Source organism: Heterodontus francisci, unplaced genomic scaffold (assembly GCF_036365525.1).
Source record: "Heterodontus francisci isolate sHetFra1 unplaced genomic scaffold, sHetFra1.hap1 HAP1_SCAFFOLD_704, whole genome shotgun sequence".
In the NCBI taxonomy this organism is placed as follows: domain Eukaryota; kingdom Metazoa; phylum Chordata; class Chondrichthyes; order Heterodontiformes; family Heterodontidae; genus Heterodontus; species Heterodontus francisci.
In genome coordinates this window covers 559170-582367 of record NW_027140132.1, presented here as the reverse complement: position 1 = coordinate 582367, position 23198 = coordinate 559170, and the positions used below count along the sequence as shown (strand labels likewise).

The 23198-nt window shown below is 43.0% G+C and overlaps 4 non-coding genes across 4 annotated transcripts; 2 read left to right on the top strand and 2 right to left on the bottom strand.

Moving 5' to 3' along the window:
- Positions 1–2254: 2254 nt before the first annotated feature.
- Positions 2255–2327, bottom strand: trnaf-gaa (transfer RNA phenylalanine (anticodon GAA)). The gene has a single exon. It is a non-coding gene; the product is annotated as a tRNA-Phe (tRNA).
- A 4367-nt stretch (positions 2328–6694) lies between these two features.
- trnaf-gaa (transfer RNA phenylalanine (anticodon GAA)) lies at positions 6695–6767 on the bottom strand. Its single transcript has one exon. It is a non-coding gene; the product is annotated as a tRNA-Phe (tRNA).
- A 6337-nt stretch (positions 6768–13104) lies between these two features.
- Positions 13105–13195, top strand: trnar-ucu (transfer RNA arginine (anticodon UCU)). Its single transcript is given in 2 exon segments — positions 13105–13141; positions 13160–13195. It is a non-coding gene; the product is annotated as a tRNA-Arg (tRNA).
- Positions 13196–22241: 9046 nt separating this feature from the next.
- Positions 22242–22313, top strand: trnaw-cca (transfer RNA tryptophan (anticodon CCA)). Its single transcript has one exon. It is a non-coding gene; the product is annotated as a tRNA-Trp (tRNA).
- The last annotated feature ends 885 nt before the right edge of the window (positions 22314–23198 follow it).

Sequence of the window (23198 nt, the reverse complement as noted above, 5' to 3'; positions counted from 1 at the left end):
CTTAATTTCTTTTGTTAGCCACAGTTGAGCCACCCTTCCTGTTTTACTTTTGCACAGACAGGAATGAACAATTGTTGTAATTCATCCATGCGCTCTTTAAATGCTAGCCATTGCCTATCCACTGTCAACCCTTTAAGTAACGTTCCCCAATCTATCATCGCCAACTCCCGCCTCATACCTTCTTAGTTTTCTTTGTTTAGATTCAGGACCCGAGTCTCGGAATCAACTCTCTCACTCTCCATCTTAATGAAGAATTTTATCATATGGGCGCACTTCCCCAAGGGACCCCACACAACAAGATTGTTAACTAATCCTTTCTCATTACACAATACCCAGTCCAGGATGGCCTGTTCTCTAGAGGTGTTATACACCTCTATCAATTCTCCACTCAATCTCCTTTGAGAAAGGCAGAATAATCCTAGCTTTTCCAACCTAACCTTGTAACTAAAATCCCCCATCCCTGGATCCATTCTGGTAAATCGCCTCTGCGTCCTCTCAAGGACCCTCACATTCTTTCTAAAGTCTGCTGAGCAGAACTGGAAGCAACACTCCAATTGGGGCCTAACCAGAGTTTTATAATGGTTCAGCATAACTTCCCTGCTTTTGTACTCAATGCCTCTATTTATAAAGCCCAAGATCCCATATGCTTTGCGAACCACTCTCGCAATATGACTTGCCTCCTTCAAAGATTGATGCACATGAACCCCAAGTCCCACTCTTCCAGTACACTCTTTAGAACTGTGCCATTAAGTATATATTGCCTCTCCCTATTCCTTATGCCATAATACATCACCTCACACTTGTCACTATTAAATTCCATCTGCCACCTGTCTGCCCATTCTGCTAGCCTATCACTGTCCTGTTGCAGGCAGTTCATATCATCCTCACTGTTTGCCGCTCCTCCAAGTTTGGTGTCATCGGCATATTTTGAGATTCTACTCTGTATTCCAAGAGCCAAGTCAATTACCTTGAGCAAAAAAAGCAGTGGTTCTAGCACTGACCCTTGGGGAACACCACTGTCGACTGTCCTCCAGTCTGACAAAGAACCATTTAATAAGACTCGCTGTTTTCTGTCCTTAAACCAATTTTCTATCCAATTGGACACTGACCGTCCTGTACCACGAACCTCAATTTTGTTAACCCCACTTTTATGTGGTACCTTGTCAAACATTTCCTTAAAATCCATATAAACAACATCCACTGCATTCCCTTCATCAAGCTGCTCTGTTAGTTCATCAAAAAATGCGGTTAGATTAGTCAAGCATGAACTCCCATTTATAAATCCATGCTCACTCTCCTTAATTAACTCGAACCTATCCAAGTGACTGTTGATTTTTTACCCTGATTATTCTTTCTAAAACCTTACCCACCGCTGCTGTTAATCTAACTAGCCTGTAGTTACCCGGACTGTCCTTACACCCTTTCTTGAATAAGGGTGTCGCATTTGCCACTGTTTAATCCTCTGGCACCTCCCCCGTATCCAGGGAAGATTGGAAGATTATAGCAAGCCCTTCCGTTATCTGCATCCGCATTTCCTTTCGCAACCTGGGATGTGAGCCATCCGGACCAGGTGATTTATCTTCCCTAAGCACAGCCAGCCTTTTTAGTACCTCCCTCTCCTAATTTGTACTCTCTCCATTGCCTCTACTTTCTTCACGTCAACTGATAGTTTGTCAAATTCCACTTCCTTAGTGATCACTGATGCAAAGTACTCATTAAGTAGATTAACATTGCCCTGCACCTCTAAGCTTATATTATCCTTTTTGTCCCTAATAGGCCCGACTCAACCTCTTACTATGCACTTATCATTTACATGATGCTCGAGGATGTTTGGGTTTCCTTTCATGTTGACTGCCAGTCTATTCTCATAGAAATAGAGAATAAGCAAATATAGAAGATGTAAGTATTTCCCATCCTTGATGAGGTGGAATTTTTTATGTTGTGGGTGGTAATGTCTTGGCCCACGAGTGTGGTGGAAGCAGAGACAATCAATGATTTGAAAAGGAAATTGGATGGATACTTGAAGGAAAGAAACTTGCAGGAGGAAAGGGATCGAGCTGGTGAGTGGAACTGACTAGATTGCTCCGGGGAGAGCCAGCATGGACGTGATAGGCCAAATGACCACCTTCTGTGTTGTAAATGACTCTGTGTTGTTTCTCAAATTCAATCCACTGGTGCTTGGGAAATAATCTCAAAGGAAATTGTGCAACTGGAAAATCAGAACCAAGGCAAGGGACGCATAAGGAAGCGAAATTGCTAAAACCCGGGATTGAACCAGGGACCTTTAGATTTTCAGTCTAACGCTCTCCCAACTGAGCTATTTCAGCTCTACATTAACAGTGGCTTGGTTTCCTTGTTTTGGAAGAAAATACATACATTCAAGTTTTCCAAAAAATTAAAGAACACGACATGTGAGTAATGTTCCCCATTGCTTTCTCAGTACTGATGGATTGTGAAGCGGGAGACAGCCAGAAGTGCCACTGAGCCGCACAGACCCCGAGCTGAGAATTAAATGAGATCAAATTCAATCTTTCATAGTGAGATGCTGCTGAGAGTTAAGAGTCCTGAATCAAAGCGAGACTTGCTCATTTCAAACACTCCCTGTACTCTCTGCTCATGAAGCCTTAAAAAAGGGAAAAACAGAATGGCACTCAAACTCACAACCCTGCCATCAAAAGTCTCATATTCGACTGACAGAACTGTCACTTCTACTCGGTCTCTGATTGGATGGATGCAACTCCAACGCAGGGATGGCATTCAAATCCTCCCATGGGTCCACATGTCAGACTGAGTTCCATGTTGTAGACTCAAGCAAAGGAAATCTGCTCACTTCCAAAACTATCAGCGAATTGAAGCTGATTACAATCAACATCATCAGAGGTCAGAACTACCTGGTGAAAGAAGACACCCTGAAGAAGGATCCACAATTATTCAAAGGCATCGACAAAGTGAAAAACAAGAAAATCGATGAGTCAATGCAAGCCAAACAACAGAAACACTGAAGAATTCCATTCCATTCCAGTCCAGAACCCAGTCCTGTTGTTTTTGGAGTCAGGTCACAATTGCAGCAACAACTTTATATTCCCACTTGGCCATCTGTCCATTTAGTTAATTGCAATTTTGTCGACATGCTCTTTGAATCCTGTTGTCTTGTCCTTTAGCCAGCTCCGTATGGAAGTCAATTCCACCTTCTGCAAGGCTGAAACCAATAGATAACCTTAATCTAAAAATTCCAGCAGACCAGGGCTCGAACCCGGGATCTTTCGCATGTCAATTAACCATACCCCCGAAGCAAGAATCATACCCCTAGACCAACGAGCCACTGACAAGTCAGGCTTTATTAGCTGCTGTGGAATTTCACTGGAACCCCCCTGCCAATCATCCATTTTTTTTCAGATCAAAGCAACATCCTGCAAATGCTGAAATAAAAACAGAAAGTGCTGGAAATGTTCAGCAGCTCTGGCAGCATCTGTGGTGTGAGAAACACAGTTAATGTTTCACGGCACTCACCTTTTGTTTCAGCCAACCTTTCAGACTGTTTCTGTCCATCCAATCTCACTTTCTATTCTATCCACATTCTAACCATTCACTCCGTTACTACATTTTTCATGAATTCCTCATTTCTTTTATTAATGACAATTTTGTATTTCTGGCCTTTGCTTCAGACACCACCACAAGTGGAATCATGTCTCCATCTACCCAATCAAACCACTTCGCTGTATCCTCACATTGCAATGTTTCTTTAACCCTGACAGACTGTGGAGTTTCTGCTGCTTGATTGCAGTTCTTGCTTCCCGCCAGTAGATGTCACCTCACTCCAATACAGTGAAGTTTACAAATCTGAGAGAGACACAACAGGAAATAATTGTTCACATTATAGTGAATGTGTGGGATTTAGAAATACTCGGAGTGGAGACGAGTTATTATTGCACTCTGCTATTACATCTTTTATAATGGACTCCAGCATTTTCCCCACGACTGCTGTCAGGCTAACCGGTATATAATTCGCTGTTTTCTTTCTGCCTCTTTTTTTAAATAATGGAGTTACATTAACTACCGTCCAATCCATTTGAACTGTTCCAGAGTCTACAGAATTTTGAAAAAAGACCAGAAATGCATCTGCTATTTCAAGGGCCACGTCCTTAAGTACTCTGGGATGTAGATTATCAGGCCCTAGGGATTTATCGGCCTTCAATCCCATCAATTTCCCAAACATTCCCTACTAATACTGATTTCATACAGTTCCTCCTTCTCACTAGACCCTATGTTCCCCAACATTTCTGGGAGATAATTTGTATCCTCCTTTGTGAAGACAGATCCAAAGTATGTATTTAATTTGTCTGCCATTTCTTTGTTCCCCATTATAAATTCCCCCGTTTCTGACTGTAAGGGGCCCACATTTGTCTTCACTAATCTTTTTCTCTACACATATCGAGAGAAGCTTGTACAGTCAGTTTTTATGTTCTCTGCTAGCTTACTCTCATACTCTATTTCCCCCTTCTTAATCAATCCTTTTGTCCTCCTCTGCTAAATTCCAAACTGCTCACAATCTTCAGGTTTGCTGCTTGTTCTGGCCATTTTATATTTCTCCTCCTTGGATCTAATACTTTCCTTAATTTCTTTTGTAAGCCACAGTTGAGCCACATGTTTTACTTTTGCACAGACAGGAATGAACAATTGTTGTAATTCATCCATGCGCTCTTTAAATGCTAGCCATTGCCTATCCACTGTCAACCCTTTAAGTAACGTTCCCCAATCTATCATAGCCAACTCCCGCCTCATACCTTCATAGCTTCATAGGTGTTATACACCTCTATCAATTCTCCACTCAATCTCCTTTGAGAAAGGCAGAATAATCCTAGCTTTTCCAACCTAACCTTGTAACTAAAATCCCCCATCCCTGGATCCATTCTGGTAAATCGCCTCTGCGTCCTCTCAAGGACCCTCACATTCTTTCTAAAGTCTGCTGAGCAGAACTGGAAGCAACACTCCAATTGGGGCCTAACCAGAGTTTTATAATGGTTCAGCATAACTTCCCTGCTTTTGTACTCAATGCCTCTATTTATAAAGCCCAAGATCCCATATGCTTTGCGAACCACTCTCGCAATATGACTTGCCTCCTTCAAAGATTGATGCACATGAACCCCAAGTCCCACTCTTCCAGTACACTCTTTAGAACTGTGCCATTAAGTATATATTGCCTCTCCCTATTCCTTATGCCATAATACATCACCTCACACTTGTCACTATTAAATTCCATCTGCCACCTGTCTGCCCATTCTGCTAGCCTATCACTGTCCTGTTGCAGGCAGTTCATATCATCCTCACTGTTTGCCGCTCCTCCAAGTTTGGTGTCATCGGCATATTTTGAGATTCTACTCTGTATTCCAAGAGCCAAGTCAATTACCTTGAGCAAAAAAAGCAGTGGTTCTAGCACTGACCCTTGGGGAACACCACTGTCGACTGTCCTCCAGTCTGACAAAGAACCATTTAATAAGACTCGCTGTTTTCTGTCCTTAAACCAATTTTCTATCCAATTGGACACTGACCGTCCTGTACCACGAACCTCAATTTTGTTAACCCCACTTTTATGTGGTACCTTGTCAAACATTTCCTTAAAATCCATATAAACAACATCCACTGCATTCCCTTCATCAAGCTGCTCTGTTAGTTCATCAAAAAATGCGGTTAGATTAGTCAAGCATGAACTCCCATTTATAAATCCATGCTCACTCTCCTTAATTAACTCGAACCTCTCCAAGTGACTGTTGATTTTTTACCCTGATTATTCTTTCTAAAACCTTACCCACCGCTGCTGTTAATCTAACTAGCCTGTAGTTACCCGGACTGTCCTTACACCCTTTCTTGAATAAGGGTGTCGCATTTGCCACTGTTTAATCCTCTGGCACCTCCCCCGTATCCAGGGAAGATTGGAAGATTATAGCAAGCCCTTCCGTTATCTGCATCCGCATTTCCTTTCGCAACCTGGGATGTGAGCCATCCGGACCAGGTGATTTATCTTCCCTAAGCACAGCCAGCCTTTTTAGTACCTCCCTCTCCTAATTTGTACTCTCTCCATTGCCTCTACTTTCTTCACGTCAACTGATAGTTTGTCAAATTCCACTTCCTTAGTGATCACTGATGCAAAGTACTCATTAAGTAGATTAACATTGCCCTGCACCTCTAAGCTTATATTATCCTTTTTGTCCCTAATAGGCCCGACTCAACCTCTTACTATGCACTTATCATTTACATGATGCTCGAGGATGTTTGGGTTTCCTTTCATGTTGACTGCCAGTCTATTCTCATAGAAATAGAGAATAAGCAAATATAGAAGATGTAAGTATTTCCCATCCTTGATGAGGTGGAATTTTTTATGTTGTGGGTGGTAATGTCTTGGCCCACGAGTGTGGTGGAAGCAGAGACAATCAATGATTTGAAAAGGAAATTGGATGGATACTTGAAGGAAAGAAACTTGCAGGAGGAAAGGGATCGAGCTGGTGAGTGGAACTGACTAGATTGCTCCGGGGAGAGCCAGCATGGACGTGATAGGCCAAATGACCACCTTCTGTGTTGTAAATGACTCTGTGTTGTTTCTCAAATTCAATCCACTGGTGCTTGGGAAATAATCTCAAAGTAAATTGTGCAACTGGAAAATCAGAACCAAGGCAAGGGACGCATAAGGAAGCGAAATTGCTAAAACCCGGGATTGAACCAGGGACCTTTAGATTTTCAGTCTAACGCTCTCCCAACTGAGCTATTTCAGCTCTACATTAACAGTGGCTTGGTTTCCTTGTTTTGGAAGAAAATACATACATTCAAGTTTTCCAAAAAATTAAAGAACACGACATGTGAGTAATGTTCCCCATTGCTTTCTCAGTACTGATGGATTGTGAAGCGGGAGACAGCCAGAAGTGCCACTGAGCCGCACAGACCCCGAGCTGAGAATTAAATGAGATCAAATTCAATCTTTCATAGTGAGATGCTGCTGAGAGTTAAGAGTCCTGAATCAAAGCGAGACTTGCTCATTTCAAACACTCCCTGTACTCTCTGCTCATGAAGCCTTAAAAAAGGGAAAAACAGAATGGCACTCAAACTCACAACCCTGCCATCAAAAGTCTCATATTCGACTGACAGAACTGTCACTTCTACTCGGTCTCTGATTGGATGGATGCAACTCCAACGCAGGGATGGCATTCAAATCCTCCCATGGGTCCACATGTCAGACTGAGTTCCATGTTGTAGACTCAAGCAAAGGAAATCTGCTCACTTCCAAAACTATCAGCGAATTGAAGCTGATTACAATCAACATCATCAGAGGTCAGAACTACCTGGTGAAAGAAGACACCCTGAAGAAGGATCCACAATTATTCAAAGGCATCGACAAAGTGAAAAACAAGAAAATCGATGAGTCAATGCAAGCCAAACAACAGAAACACTGAAGAATTCCATTCCATTCCAGTCCTGTTGTTTTTGGAGTCAGGTCACAATTACAGCAACAACTTTATATTCCCACTTGGCTATCTGTGCATTCATTTAATTGCAATTTTGTCGACAAGCTCTTTGAATCCAGTTGTCTGGTCCTCATGCCAGCTCTGTTTGGAAGTCAATTCCACCTTCTGCAAGGCTGAAACCAATAGATAACCTTAATCTAAAAATGCCAGCAGGGCAGGGCTCATCTGGGATTAAAAGCCGGGATTTCTTACATGTTAATCAACCACATTCCCTAAGCGAGAATCATACCCCTAGACCAACGAGCCACTGACCAGTCAGGTTCCTTTAGCTGCTGTGGAATTTCACTGGAACCCCCCCAGCCAATCATCCATTTTTTTTTCAGATCAAAGCAACATCCTGCATATGCTGAAATAAAAACAGAAAGTGCTGGAAATGTTCAGCAGCTCTGGCAGCATCTGTGCTGAGAGAAACACAGTTAACGTTTCAGGGCACTCACCTTTTGTTTCAGCCATCCTTTCAGACTGCTTCTGTTCATCCAATCTCACTTTCTATTCTATCCACATTCTAACCATTCACTACGTTACTACATTTTTCATGAATTCCTCATTTCTTTTATTAATGACAATTTTGTATTTCTGGCCTTTGCTTCAGACACCACCACAAGTGGAATCATGTCTCCATCTACCCAATCAAACCACTTCGCTGTATCCTCACATTGCAATGTTTCTTTAACCCTGACAGACTGTGGAGTTTCTGCTGCTTAATTGCAGTTCTTGCTTCCCGCCAGTAGATGTCACCTCACTCCAATACAGTGAAGTTTACAAATCTGAGAGAGACACAACAGGAAATAATTGTTCACATTATAGTGAATGTGTGGGATTTAGAAATACTAGGAGTGGAGACGAGTTATTATTGCACTCTGCTATTACATCTTTTATAATGGACTCCAGCATTTTCCCCACGACTGATGTCAGGCTAACCGGTATATAATTCGCTGTTTTCTTTCTGCCTCTTTTTTTAAATAGTGGAGTTACATTAACTACCGTCCAATCCATTGGAACTGTTCCAGAGTCTACAGAATTTTGAAAAAAGACCAGAAATGCATCTGCTATTTCAAGGGCCACGTCCTTAAGTACTCTGGGATGCAGATTATCAGGCCTTGGGGATTTATCGGCCTTCAATCCCATCAATTTCCCAAACATTCCCTACTAATACAGATTTCATACAGTTCCTCCTTCTCATGAGACCCTATGTTCCCCAACATTTCTGGGAGGTAATTTGTATCGTCCTTTGTGAAGACAGAACCAAAGTATGTATTTAATTGGTCTGCCATTTCTTTGTTCCCCATTATAAATTCCCCCGTTTCTGACTGTAAGGGACCCACATTTGTCTTCACTAATCTTTTTCTCGACACATATCTAGAGAAGCTTTTACAGTCAGTTTTTATGTTCTCTGCTAGCTTACTCTCATACTCTATTTCCCCCTTCTTAATCAATCCTTTTGTCCTCCTCTGCTAAATTCCAAACTGCTCACAATCTTCAGGTTTGCTGCTTGTTCTGGCCATTTTATATTTCTCCTCCTTGGATCTAATACTTTCCTTAATGTCTTTTGTAAGCCACAGTTGAGCCACCCTTCCTGTTTTACTTTTGCACAGACAGGAATGAACAATTGTTGTAATTCATCCATGCGCTCTTTAAATGCTAGCCATTGCCTATCCACTGTCAACCCTTTAAGTAACGTTCCCCAATCTATCATCGCCAACTCCCGCCTCATACCTTCATAGTTTCCTTTGTTTAGATTCAGGACCCTAGTCTCGGAATCAACTCTCTCACTCTCCATCTTAATGAAGAATTTTATCATATTATGGGCGCACTTCCCCAAGGGACCCCACACAACAAGATTGTTAACTAATCCTTTCTCATTACACAATACCCAGTCCAGGATGGCCTGTTCTCTAGAGGTGTTATACACCTCTATCAATTCTCCACTCAATCTCCTTTGATATAGGCAGAATAATCCTAGCTTTTCCAACCTAACCTTGTAACTAAAATCCCCCATCCCTGGATCCATTCTGGTAAATCACCTCTGCATCCTCTCAAGGACCCTCACATTCTTTCTAAAGTCTGCTGAGCAGAACTGGAAGCAACACTCCAATTGGGGCCTAACCAGAGTTTTATAATGGTTCAGCATAACTTCCCTGCTTTTGTACTCAATGCCTCTATTTATAAAGCCCAAGATCCCATATGCTTTGCTAACCACTCTCGCAATATGTCTTGCCACCTTCAAAGATCGGTGCACATGAACCCCAAGTCTCTCTATTCCAGCACACTCTTTATAACTGTGCCATTAAGTATATATTGCCTCTCCCTATTCCTTATGCCAAAATACATCACCTCACACTTGTCACTATTAAATTCCATCTGCCACCTGTCTGCCCATTCTGCTAGCCTATCACTGTCCTGTTGCAGGCAGTTCATATCATCCTCACTGTTTGCCACTCCTCCAAGTTTGGTGTCATCGGTATATTTTGAGATTCTACTCTGTATTCCAAGATCCAAGTCACTTAACCTTAACAAAAAAAGCAGTGGTTCTGGCACTGACCCTTGGGGAACACCACTGTCGACTATCCTCCGGTCTGACCAAGAACCATTTAATATGACTCGCTGTTTTCAGTCTTTAAAACAATTTACTATCCAAATGGACACTGACCCTCCTAATCCATGAACCCCAATTTTGTTAACCACCCTTTTATGTGGAACTTTATAAAATGCTTTCGTAACATCCATATAAACAACATCCACTGCATTCCCTTCATCAGTATTCTCAGATAGTTTATCAACAAATGCAGTTAGATTCGTCAAGCATGAACTCCCATTGATAAATCCATGCCCACTCTCCTGAATTAGCTCAAACATCTCCAAAGGACTTGATTTTTTTCCCTGACCTGTTGATCTCATGCTGTTTGCAAGCTCACCATAGAACATGTATTTGGCAATGTGACCGTCATCCATTTGGCCCAGTCAACAGAGTCACCGCTGACTCAAGAGGGCAAACATGCTGTGGATCCCTGCATGCTGGTGTACTTCCGCATTCGGCACTCTGTCCTGCCAGGAGATGCTCAGTATCCATCTGAGGCAGTGGAGGTGGAAGCTGTTCAGCCGCTTTTTTTGGCTTGTATAAGTTGTTGATGCTTCTCTACTATAAAGGAGGGTGCTGAGAACACAAGACTGGTACACGTGGAGCTTTGTATTTTCGGTCAGTTTGCTGTCGGTTCACACTTGTCTTCTCAACTTTGACATGACAGCTGCAGCATTGGAAATCCTGGTGCTGATTTCAGCATCAAGGGACAGATTGCTGGTGATTGTTGATTGAAGGTATGTGAAGCTGTTGACAACCTCCAAAGTGAGGTTGTCGATGTTGATGGAAAGTGGAGTCTCTCCGTCCTGGCCCGTAACTTTCATCTTCCTGATGCTGATTGTCAGTCCAAACTCTTTGCAGGCCAGGGAGAGCCGATCTACAAGCTGCTGTGACTGAACTTCATTATGGGATGTCAGCACAGCATCATCAGCAAATAGCAACTCACAGACTAGGAATTTACCCACTTTGGTCTTGGCGCACAGTCTTGCCAAGTTGAACAGCTTGACGTCAGCTCTGATGTGCAGGTGAACACCTATATCTGAGTAATTGAAAGTGTACAATAGCAGCATGGAGAAGAATATGCCAATTATAAAGGATGTGATAACTAGACAGTTCGAAAATGATGACATGATTGAGCAGAGTCAACATAGATTTATGAAAAGGAAAACAGGTTTGAAAAACCTGTTGAGATTTTTGAGGATGTTACCTATAGAACAGATAAAGGAGAACCAGTGGATGTGTGGTATTTGTATTTTCCTTTGGTAAGGTCCCACACAGGAGGTGAGTAAACAAAATTAGAGCACATAGGCTTGGGGATGATATACTGATATGGATTGAGAATTGGTTAACAGACCGAAAACAGAGAGCGGGAATAACGGGTCCTTCTCAGGATGGCAGGCTGTTACTATTGGGGTACTGCAAGGATCAGTGTTGGAGCCACAGCTGTTAACAACCTATATAAATGATTTGGATGTGGGGATTAAATGTAATATTTCCAAGTTTGCAGATGACACAAAGCTCGGTGAAGTGTGAGTTGTGAGGAGGATGCAGAGAGGCTTCCAGGGGACCTGGAGAGGCTAAGTGAATGGGCAAGAACATGGAATATAATGTGAATAAGTGTGAAGTTATTCACTTTGGTAGAATAAACAGAAAGACAGAGTATTTCTTAAATGGTGAGAGGTTGGGAAGTGTCGATGTCCAAAGGGACCTGGGTGTCCTTGTTCCTGAGACACTAAAAGCTCTTGTGCAGGTGCAGCAATCAATTAGGAAGGCAAATGGTATGTTGTACCCACACGAGGGGTCATGAGTACAGGAGTAAAGATGTCTTGCTGCAATTGTATAGAGCCTTGGTGAATCCGCACTGGAGTATTGTGTACAGTTTAGTCTCATCTTATGAAGGATACACTTGCCAGAGAGGGGGTGAAACAGAGGGTCAACAGACTAATCTTTTTTTTGCATTTATTTCATTTCACCTCAGTTTGTTCAGTTTGCTTACCTACTGTTTTTTTTCAGGTTTGTACTTCCTGCTGTTCAATATTCAGTCCATTAACACCTAATCTGTACGAATGCTTTGTCTTTCAACACACCATTAACATATTGTTTGCCTTTGCTGCATGAACTTTTGGTCAGCTATGTGGCCTTGTCCAATCTACACCTTCTCCTTTGTTATCTCCTGCCCCACCCCCACCCCACTTGCTTATAACCTGTGACTTTTCTAATATATGTCAGTTCCGAAGATGGGTCACTGACCTGAAACGTTAACTCTGCTTCTCTTTTCACAGATGCTGCCAGACCTGCTGAGTGGTTCCAGTATTTCTTGTTTTTATGTCACCAGACTAATCCCTGGGATGGTGGGATTGTCTTATGAGGAAACTGGGCCTGTATTCCTTAAAGTTTCGAAGAATGAGAGGTGATCTGATTGAAACTGACAAAATTCTTACAGGGCGTGACAGTGTGCATGTAGACAGGATGTTTGCCCTGGTTGGTGAGTCTAAAACCAAAGGACATCGTCTCAGAATAAGGAGTAGGCCATTTAAAACTGAGATGGGTGGCATTTCTTCACTCAGACGGTGGTGAATCATTGGAATACTGTGACCCAGAGGGCTGTGGCAGCTCAATCATTGAGCATGTTCAAGACAGAAATTGATAGAAATCTTGATACTCATGAGATCAAGGGATATGGGGATAGCATGGGAAAGGGGCTTTGAGGTAGGTGGTCAGCAATGATCGAATTGAATGACAGAGCAGGCTCGACGGGCTGAATAGCTGACTCCTATGTTCCTGTGTTCCGAAGAGAGTTGGCGCCAGCGCGCAGCCCTGCTTTACCCCACTGCTGATCTTGAAAGCGTCTGATGTTGCTCCATTGTAACTGATGGAACTGTGCATGTTCTCGTGGAAAGAAGAGATGATGCCCAAGAGGTCAGGAGGGCAGCCTATGTTCCATTGCAGTTTGAAGAGGCCGTCTCTGCTGACAAGATCAAAGGCCTTAGTGATGTCCAAACAAATGTGTGAGGCTCTGTGGCGCAATGGATAGCGTGTTGGACTTCTAAATAATAATTAAGATGATATTCAAAGGTTGTGGGTTTAAGTCCCACCAGAGTCAGATTTTGGACCAGAAACAGAGGAGCACAACGGAACAACAAATGAAGAAATGCGCCAAAAGCACAGACTCGGTGACAGAGCGAGAGAGAGAGGAGCAGAGCAGGGGAAAAAAAAAATCGAGGAGTGACGTCACAATGGAGAGTGAGAGCAGGGCAACAGAGAGCCGCTGGGGTGAGGATACAGGATTTGGTTCTTTCTTCGGTGCAGTGGAAGGAGCTGATTGGTGAGGATCTGGTAAGCTGTGACATCACAGGCAAGCAGGTCGTTGATTGGTTTGGAAGAACCGACCTGCTTGATGCGCATCTGGTAAGTGATTAAGATCCATTTTAGGCCTAACGTTTAAAATAGTAAACAAACTAGTGGTAAGTTTAATAAAATATGCAATGAAATGAATAATTGAATAAAATATTTAAGTAGTTAATTGAAACACGTTAAGGATGACAGGACAAGTGATGTGTCACAGCTGCAGCATGTGGGAGTTCCTGGATGCCAGTGTGATCCAGGGCAAACACGTCTGCAGTAAGTGTTTGTGGCTCAAAGAGGGAGAAAAAAGGAATGTAGTGGTAGTAGGGGACAGTATAGTAAGGTGGATTGACTCTGTTCTCTGCAGCAAAAGCAAGAGTCCAGACGGCTGTGTTGCCTGCCGGTGCCAGGATTCAGGACATCTGCTCAGGGCTGGAGCGAAACATACAATGGGACGGGGAGGATCCAGTCGTCGTGGTCCATGTCAGTACCAAAGACATAGGCAGGACAAGGATAGAGGTTCTGCAAAGTCAGTATGAGGAACTAGGCACCAAATTAAGAAGCAGAACCTCAAAGTTAATCATCTCTGGATTATTACCTGAACCATGTGCAAATTGGCATAGGACAAATAAGATTAGAGAAAGTAATGTGCGGCTGAAAGACTGGTGTGGTAGTAGTGGGTTCTGGTTTGTGGGGCATTGGCACCAGTACTGGGGAAAGAGGTGGCTGTACCGTTGGGATGGTCTACACCTGAACCGTGCTGGTGCCGGTGTTCGAGCGAGCCACATAACGAGGGACGTAGAGACGGTTTTAAACTGAATAGTGGGGGCAAGGGATCAAATTTGGGAAGATATGGTGAATCAAGGAGGAGAGACAAGGCAAGAGAGAAAGGTATAAATATGGGAAATGATAAACAGACTGTGACAGGAAGGGACAGAATGTACAAATCTAAGAGTAAATCGACAGATAAGGCTAGAGGTGACAAAAATAATAAAAGGACAAAACTAAATGCTCTGTATCTGAATGCATGGAGCATTTGAAACAAAACAGATGAACTGGGAGCACAAATAGAATAAATAAGTACGATCTGATAGTCATTACAGAGACATGGCTGCAGGGCGACATAGATTGGGATGAGAATATTGGAGGTGACATGGCATTTTGGAAGGACAGGAAGCTAGGAAAAGGTGGCGGGGTAGCTCTGTTAATTAATGATGGTATTAGCGTAATAGAGAGGGATGACCTGAGTTCTGGAGATCAGGATGCAGAAGCAGTTTGAGTACAAATGAGAAATCATAAAGGCAAGAAGTCACATGTGGGAGTGGTGTACAGGCCTCCTAACATTAACCACACTGTCGGATGGGAGATAAAGGAAGAAATAATGGCAGCTTGTCAGAAAGGTACTGTGATAATTATGGGGGGTTTTAATCTACATATAGATTGGAAAATTCAGATGGGCAGAGGTAGCCTAGATGAGGAATACATAGAATGTTTTGGGGATAATTTCTTGGAACAATACATTCTGGAGCCAACCAGAGAGCAGGCTATACTAGACCTGGCATTGTGCAACGAGATAGGATTAATTAATGACCTCATAGTTAAGGTGCCCCTAGGTAGTAGCGATTATAATATGATTGAATTTTACATTCAGTTTGAGGGAGAGGAGAGTGGGTCCCAGACTAGTATTTTAAATTTAAATAAGGGCAATTATAAGGTCATGAAAGCAGAGCTAACTAAAGTGAACTGGCAAATTAGGTTAAGGGATAAGTCAATAGAGATGCAGTGGCAGACATTTAAGGGGATATTTCAGAATACACAGAATAGATACATTTCAACGAGAAAGAAAAGTTCCAAAGGTGGGACTCACCATCCATGGTTCACGAAAACAGTTAAAGATACTATCAAACTTAAAGAAAAAGCCTATAATTGTGCAAAGGTGGGAGGCAGGTCAGAAGATTGGACAGAATATAAAAAAAACTGCAAAGAATGACTAAAAGATTGATAAGGAAGGTAAAATTAGAGTATGAGAGAAAGCTCGCAAGAAATTTCAAGACAACTAGTAAGAGTTTCCACAGATATTTTAAAAAGAAAAGAGTTAACAAAGCGACTGTTGGTCCAATTGAAAGTGTGCCTGGGGAATTAATAATGGATAATTAAGAGATGGCAGATGAATTGAACAGATACTTTGCATCGGTCTTCACTATTGAGTATACAAATAACATCCCAGTATTAGCCGTATATCAGGAAATTGAAGGGATGGAGGAACTCAAGAAAATTACAATCACCAGGGAAGTGGTACTAAACAAATTGTTGGAGCTGCGGGTTGACAAGTCGCCAGGTCCTGAATTGGCTAGTGAGATAGTTGATGCGCTGGTTTTAATATTCCAAAATTCCCTAGATTCGAGAAGGTTCCGTTAGATTGGAAAAGAGTGAATGTAACTCATTTATTCAAAAAGGGAGGGAGACAGAAAGCAGGAAACGACAGGCCAGTTAGCTTAACATTTGTCTGAGGGAAAATGTTTGGAGCTATTACAGAGGATGTTATAGCAGGGCATTTAGAAAACATTAAGGTAATCAGGCAGAGTCAACATGGTTTTTTGAAAGGGAAATCATGTTTAACCAATTTATTGGAGTTCTTTGAGGGAGTTACATGTGCTGTGGATAAAGGGGAACCAGTGGATGTATTGTATTTCGATTTCCAGAAGGATAAGGTGCCATATCAAAGGTTATTGCAGAAAATAAAAGCTCATGGTGTCGGGTGTAACATATTGGCATGGATAGAAGATTGGCTAGCTGACAGGAAACAGAGAGTCAGCATAAATGGGTCATTTTCTGGTTGGCAAGAAGTAACGAGTGGTGTGCCACAGGGATCTGTGCTGGGGCCTCAACTTTTTACAATTTATATAAATGACTTAGATGAAGGGACCGAAGGTATTGTTGCTGAATTTGCTGATCACAAAGATAGGTAGGAAAGTAGGTTGTGAAGAGGACATAAGGGGGCTACAAAGGGATATAGATAGGTTAAGTGATTGGGCAAAGACCTGGCAAATGGAGTATAATGTGGGAAAGTCGGAAATTGTCCACTATGGCAGGAAGAATAAAAAAGCATATTATCTAAATGGTGAGAGATTGCAGAGCTCTGAGATGCAGAGGGATCTGGGTGTCCGAGGGCATGAATTGTAAAAGGTTAGTATGCAGGTCCAGCACGTAATTAGGAAAGCTAATCGAATGTTATCATTTATCACCATGGGAATTGAATACAATAGTAGGGAGGTTATGCTTCACCTATACAGGACATTGGTGAGACCTCTTCTGCAGTACTGAGTACTGTACTGGTCTCCTTATTTGCGAGAGGATGTAAATGCATTGGAGGTAGTACAGAGAAAGTTTACGAGACTAATACATGGAATGGGTGGGCTGTCTTACGAGGAAAGATTGGACAAGCTAGGCTTGTCTCCGCCAGAGTTTAGAAGAGAAAGAGGCGACATGATTTGTTATTTAATTTATTAATTAACAAATTAGCTATCCTCCAGTCTTCCGGTACTTCACCCGTGGCTAACGATGATACAAAAATCTCTGCCAGCGCCCCAGCAATCTCCTCCCTTGCTTCCCATAGCATCCTAGGATACATCTGATCAGGCCCTGGGGATTTATCCACCTTAATGCGCTTCAAAACCTCCAACACCTCCTCCTTTGTAATGTTGATATGCTGCAGGATATCGCTGTTCCCTCCCTTGAACTCACTAGCTTCCATGACCTTCTCCACGGTAAATACAGACGAGAAATATTCATTTAAGACCTCGCCCATTTCGCGTGGCTTCACACATAGATTGCCACACTGATCCTTAAGGGGACCTGCACTCTCCCTAGCCACCCTTTTACTCTTAATACACTTATAGAATCTTTTAGGATTCTCCTTTATCTTATCTGCCAGGGAAATCTCATGGCCCCTTTTCGCCCTCCTAATTTCCTTCTTAAGTATACTCCTATATCCCATATACTTCTCGAGGGACTCGCTCGATCCCAGCTGCCTATACCTGACGTATGCCTCCTTATTTGTCCTGACCAGACCCTCAATATCCCTCGTCAACCAAGGTTCCCTAAACTTGCCAGCCTTGCCCTTCCATCAAACAGGAACATGCTGGCCCTGAACTCTTCCTATCTCACTTTTAAAAGCCTCCCACTTGCCAGACGTCCCTTTACCTGTAAACAGCCTCTCCCATTCAACTTTTGAGAGTTCCTGTCTGATGCCATGCAAATTAGCCTTCCCCCAATTTAGGACTTCAACCTGAGGACCAGTCCTATTCTTTTTCATAGCTATCTTGAAGCTAATAGAGTTATGGTCACTGGTCCCAAAGTGCTCCCCCACTGCCATATCAATCACCTGCCCATCCTCATTTCCTAAGAGGAGATCGAGTGTAGCCCCTTCTCTAGTCGGGCCATCCACGTACTGCTTCAGAAAACTATCCTGGACTCACTTAACAAATTCTTCCCCATCTGATCCCTTAGCACTAAGGCAGTCCCAGTCAATATTAGGGAAGTTAAAATCACCTACTATTACAACCCTATAATTCCTATACCTATCTGTGATTTTCCTACATATATGCTCCTCCACTTCCCTCTGACTATTGGGGGGCCTATGGTATAATCCCATCAAAGGGATCACCCTTTTATTATTTTTAAGTTCTACCATTATGGCCTCACTGGACATTCACCCCGGGATATCCTCTCTAAGTACTGCCGTGATGTCCTCCCTAATCAATAGTGCAACTCCCCCTCCTCTCTTACCTCCACCTCTGTCACGCCGGAAGGATCAGTACCGCGGAACATTGAGCTGCCAGTCCTGCCCATCCCTCAACCACGTTTCCGTAATAGCTACAATACCACAATCCCATGTACCGATCCATGCTCTGAGTTCATCTGCCTTACCTGTAAGGATACTTGCATTAAAGTAAATGCAGTTTAGCCCACCAGACCTTCCACGCTCCCTGTCCTGCCCCTGCCTGGCCTGCCTACTGGACTTGCTTGCTTTAACCTCTCCATTTGCCTCAACTATCTCATCGGAGAGACTACTACTTTGGGTCCCACCCCCGCTGCAAGACTAGTTTAAACCCTCCAGTGTATTACTATAAAATCTCCCTACAAGGATATTGGTCCCCTTCCAGTTCAGATGCAACCCGTCCCTCTTGTACAGGTCACCTCTGCACCAGAAGAGATCCCAATGATCCAAGTACCTGAAGCCCTCCCGCCTTCGCCAGTCTTCAGCAATGCATTCATTTGCCGAATCCTCCTATTCCTACCCGCACTAGCAACAGGGAGTAATCCTGAGATTACAACCCTAGAGGTCCTGCTCTTTAACATTCTGCCTAACTCCCCATATTCACTTTGCAGAACCTCATCTCTCTTCCTGCCTATGTCGTTCGTACCAACATGGACCACGATTTCTGGCTGCACACCCTCCCCTTTCAGAATTTCCGGCAGCTGCTCCGAAACATCCTTGACCCGAGTATTAGGGAGGCAACATACCATCCTGGAGTCTCGTTTGCGGCCACAGAAACGCCTATCTGCACCCCTTATGATAGAATCCCCTATCACAATAGCTCTTCCTCCCCTTTTCATCCCCTGCTGTGCAGCAGAGCCCTCCGTGGTGCCACGGACCGCGCTGTTGCTCTTTTCCCCTGGGAGGTCTTCCCCCCAACAGGAACCAAGGCGGTGTATCTGTTTGAGAGGGGGATGGCCACAGGGGACTCCTGCACTACCTGCCTGCTCCTACTATTCCATCTGGTGGTCGCCCATCCCTTTTCTGCCTGTGCATCCATTACCTGCGGTGCGACCACCTCACTAAACATGCTATCCATGACACCCTCAGCTTCGTGGATGCTCCACAGTGAAACCACCCGCAGTTCCAGCTCCATAATGCGAGTAGCCAGTAGCTGCAGCTATATACACTTCCTGCACACATGGTCGTCATGGAGACTGGGAGGGTTCCTGAATCACCACATAGCGCAGGAGGAGCATATCACGGGGCTGAGCTCTCCTGCCATGACTTACCCTTAGATTAATTAGTTACTCCCTTAATAAAAAAATACTAATGACACTAGGGGCCTTGTTCTACCCACTACAATCTAAAGTCCTTCATAAGCTACACTGAATAAAAAAAACACTTTAGTAGTACTCATCTTATCAGCAGAGGTTTTTTTTTCAAGTAAAAAACTTTGCCCTTTTCTTTAAGATATTTAAATACACTAACAGCAGTGACTCACCAACCAATCACCTTGCAGCTCTCCTCTGACATCACAGTTGGCTTCTTTTTTTTTCAAAACTCCAGCACACTGGAATATCTCCACTCCACTCCTGGAAGGTAAGAGACTGGGCCTCGATCCTCGGATTGGATTTATAGGCTCCGCTCTCAACATTCTCCTCATATCGGTCCATATAGGTCTGCTCCGCTCCGCTCCTCTCCGCTCCCGGAAGGTAATTCACCAGCTTTTGCAGAAAAGTAGGTCTTAAGCTGTTGCAGTACCTGTTAGAAAGATAGTCTAAGCTATTCTGAAGTCATCTTCCAATGTCAACTACATGGAAGCAGGATTTTAAAGGATAAGATGTAGTTTTTAAAAGTCACTTCAATCTTGTTAATAAAAAGTCAGATGTAAATTTAAGAACTCTGATCAGGCTATGCTAAAAAGTTACATCCAATTAAGAAATAAGATACAACATTTAAAATGTCTGAACTCCCTCTGAAATTTGACAACTGCTGCTGCCGGTGTCTTCCTGGAATAGTGGAGCTGTTGTGTCAACAGAAAAGTCCTTCCCGAGCAGCCCTGAGCCTGTTGGTACCGGCTTTAATCCAACCAAGGTAAAAATCAGGGTACATTGTGGGCAATGAGCCCAAATTGCTGAACTACAGGTCCCTGTCACTTTAAAGAGTGGGCTGGTGCGATTATGATCAGAGGCTCCTTCTAAGCACATTTCTCACCACCACAACTTCCAGATGCTGGTGTTAGTGTGTGCATGTACCAGCAGTTGCAGTGCTGTTCAGACCCTCAATAGCAGTGAAAGTCTCAGAGTTCACCGCTATTGGGGCTGTAAAATCCAGGCCAATATCTCACAGTCCTGTTAGATTTGCTCTCCCTCTGTACAAAATCAAACTCCACACATTGTCTTTCACTCACTCCTGTTTCCAGCCCTGATGGTGCAGAAATCCCCTCTCAAAGGTACACAATGCAGTTGATTTCTGATCAAATACCTCCTTCCTCATTCAATAGAGGAAACAGAGACATAAACAGGAGTCAGGTGCAAGAAAGTTTCACCAACAGAGCAAAGAAAGGCACCAACAAAAGTCACACCTACTTTCCAAATCATTTCACTGGAATATTCTTTCACTTGTTTTGTCGGATGACTGCAATAAATCTGAAAATGAGCACCATGAGGTTTGTGTTCACTAGTCACCTGTTCTCCTGTGTTTGTCTGTCAGGTATGTAATTCAGTTTGTATTGGATATTGAAGAGAATCTCTTTTCAAGAAGATTACACATTGTACTGTGTTTAAAGCAACCAACTTGGAAAATGGCAGAAAATGAATGTTTCAATACCTGTGTGACCAGATTCTTCCAATGCTTTTCAACAGCTAGATTGATGATGCTTGTAATCTGTATCCTGTGGAGAATGGGAGAGGAGAATAAAAACATGGTGCATGAACAGGACAGACTGTGTAAAATGGGAGCACAGAAATACTGCCACCTCATTGAAAGTTAATGAGATTTATTCGAAGTCAGACACCTGTCCACAATGAACAAGTGAATACATTAATTGTCCACTTTCAATCTAAATGGGACTGAGGTTCCAACAGAGAAGTTTTCTGGATTATACCTGCTGCAGTTTTAAAATTGATGAACTGGAACATCTTATACTAACTTTCAAATAACTGTCGTGATTGTATAGTTCCCATAGTGGAGAGAAGGAGTTGTTTATAAATATAAGCAGAAAGACACATTTGTGGATTGGCGAATGAACTTTATCTTTCTGAAATGTATTTGTCCATTGGTTGCAGGTCACTGGAAATTCTTTTTTACATTTCAATTGTAGCAGCAGCAGTTAGCAGCAAAATGTCTGATTAATCAGAGTAGTGGGTCTGGGAAACACTTAAACAGCCGAGACCCTGTAAAACAGAACTCCAAGTAATAGTTTAAATAAGGCACTGAACTGACAGAGCAGTAAAGGCCTGCTCAGGTCAGGAAAAAAAACCCGACACAAACCTGACAGAACCACATTGGACCCGAGCCTGACCCGGCCCGAGTATCTCCATTTATTCCCACGCCCAAACTAACCCGAGCTTTACACGACCACCGGAATGTTCACTTTATCTACCTCACGATTCCGAATCTACAGGAAGCTGCAGCATGAGCGCAATGACGTCATAGAGATGCTCACTTGCTCACTGCGCAGACTCAGAGTTTCCCTCCTAAATGACCCGGACTCCCAGCTTTGGTTGGCTTTTCAACTTTTGACACTTATTAAACTCAACTTCCCAGCAAAGTTAAATGTAATACTTACTGTGTGTGTCCGACACGGACTCAGACAAACCTGGACCCAGCCTGACCTGAACCTGACCCAACCTGATCCGAGCCCGAAAGCCAGAACCGGAAGAGCGACCCGACATGAACCGAACCCGACACAGGCCGTCGGGTTCAGGTCGGATTGCAGGCCTTCACAGAGTGGAGGTCAGATGAGGATTGAATTAATTTCAATCACTGAATCTAAACAAGAAGTAAATCTGTCAGGAATGGAACACTTTGCTTTATATGTGAGCTTGTGGCACAACGGTAGCGCATCTGACTCCAGATCAGAAGGTTGCGTGTTCAAATCACGTTAGGCTCAGTTGTGTTTTACAGCAGCTCAAGTTCCTGGATTTTATATCAGAAGAGAGTTCGATCTATTGGAATGTTCAGTGAATGGTTGAATTTCAAGATCAACTTTAATAGATTAAAGTCCTGATTTCTGGTTCCGTTCCATTTCCATGCTCAGTTCTTATTTCACACTGTTTTATATCAGAACAATGTTTCAGTGATGTGATGTGTCCATTGTTTGTACAATCGCTCTGTCACCCAGTGTGAGAAATAAAACACAAACCGCCCAGCGTGCGGCTCAAACCCATACCTGGCTCTGTCTAAATGCCGCTTAGTTCAGTTGGTTAGGACGCAGTGTTGATAACAACAAGGCTGTGGATTTGATCCCCATGTGCGCTGTCACATGGTCAGTCAATAATTTGACACATTTTTGTTACACTTAAAATCCAACTTTTGGATGCAAACAAGTTTACATAAAATGTCAAAGGGAATTTATTTTGAATAACATCCATTGTATCTTTGTCACTGGTCTGGAGTAACACAGAATTCTTTCCAATTATCTTCCGTTTGCTGATAAACGTTGAACTCGTGGCCTGTTCTCGTTAATGGTCACGAGCAACAAAAACAGACAGAGCGAGTCTGACCACCCAGAGATGTGGAAAAGGCTTCAGTTTGGGACAAATGCAGCAAATCAAATGTTCACCCGGCCCCGAAAGATTCAAAAACTGGGGAAAAGGACACAGGGAGATAGAGAATAAGCTAAAGCAGACAATGTAAATATTTCCCATCCTTGATATCTCTCTATTCCAATCCAACCTTCAGAGTTGGGTAAATAATTTCAGTGTAAATTGTGCAGCTCAAGAGTCAAAACCAAAGGGTGATGCAGAATAAAGGAGAACTGCCAAAACCCCAGATT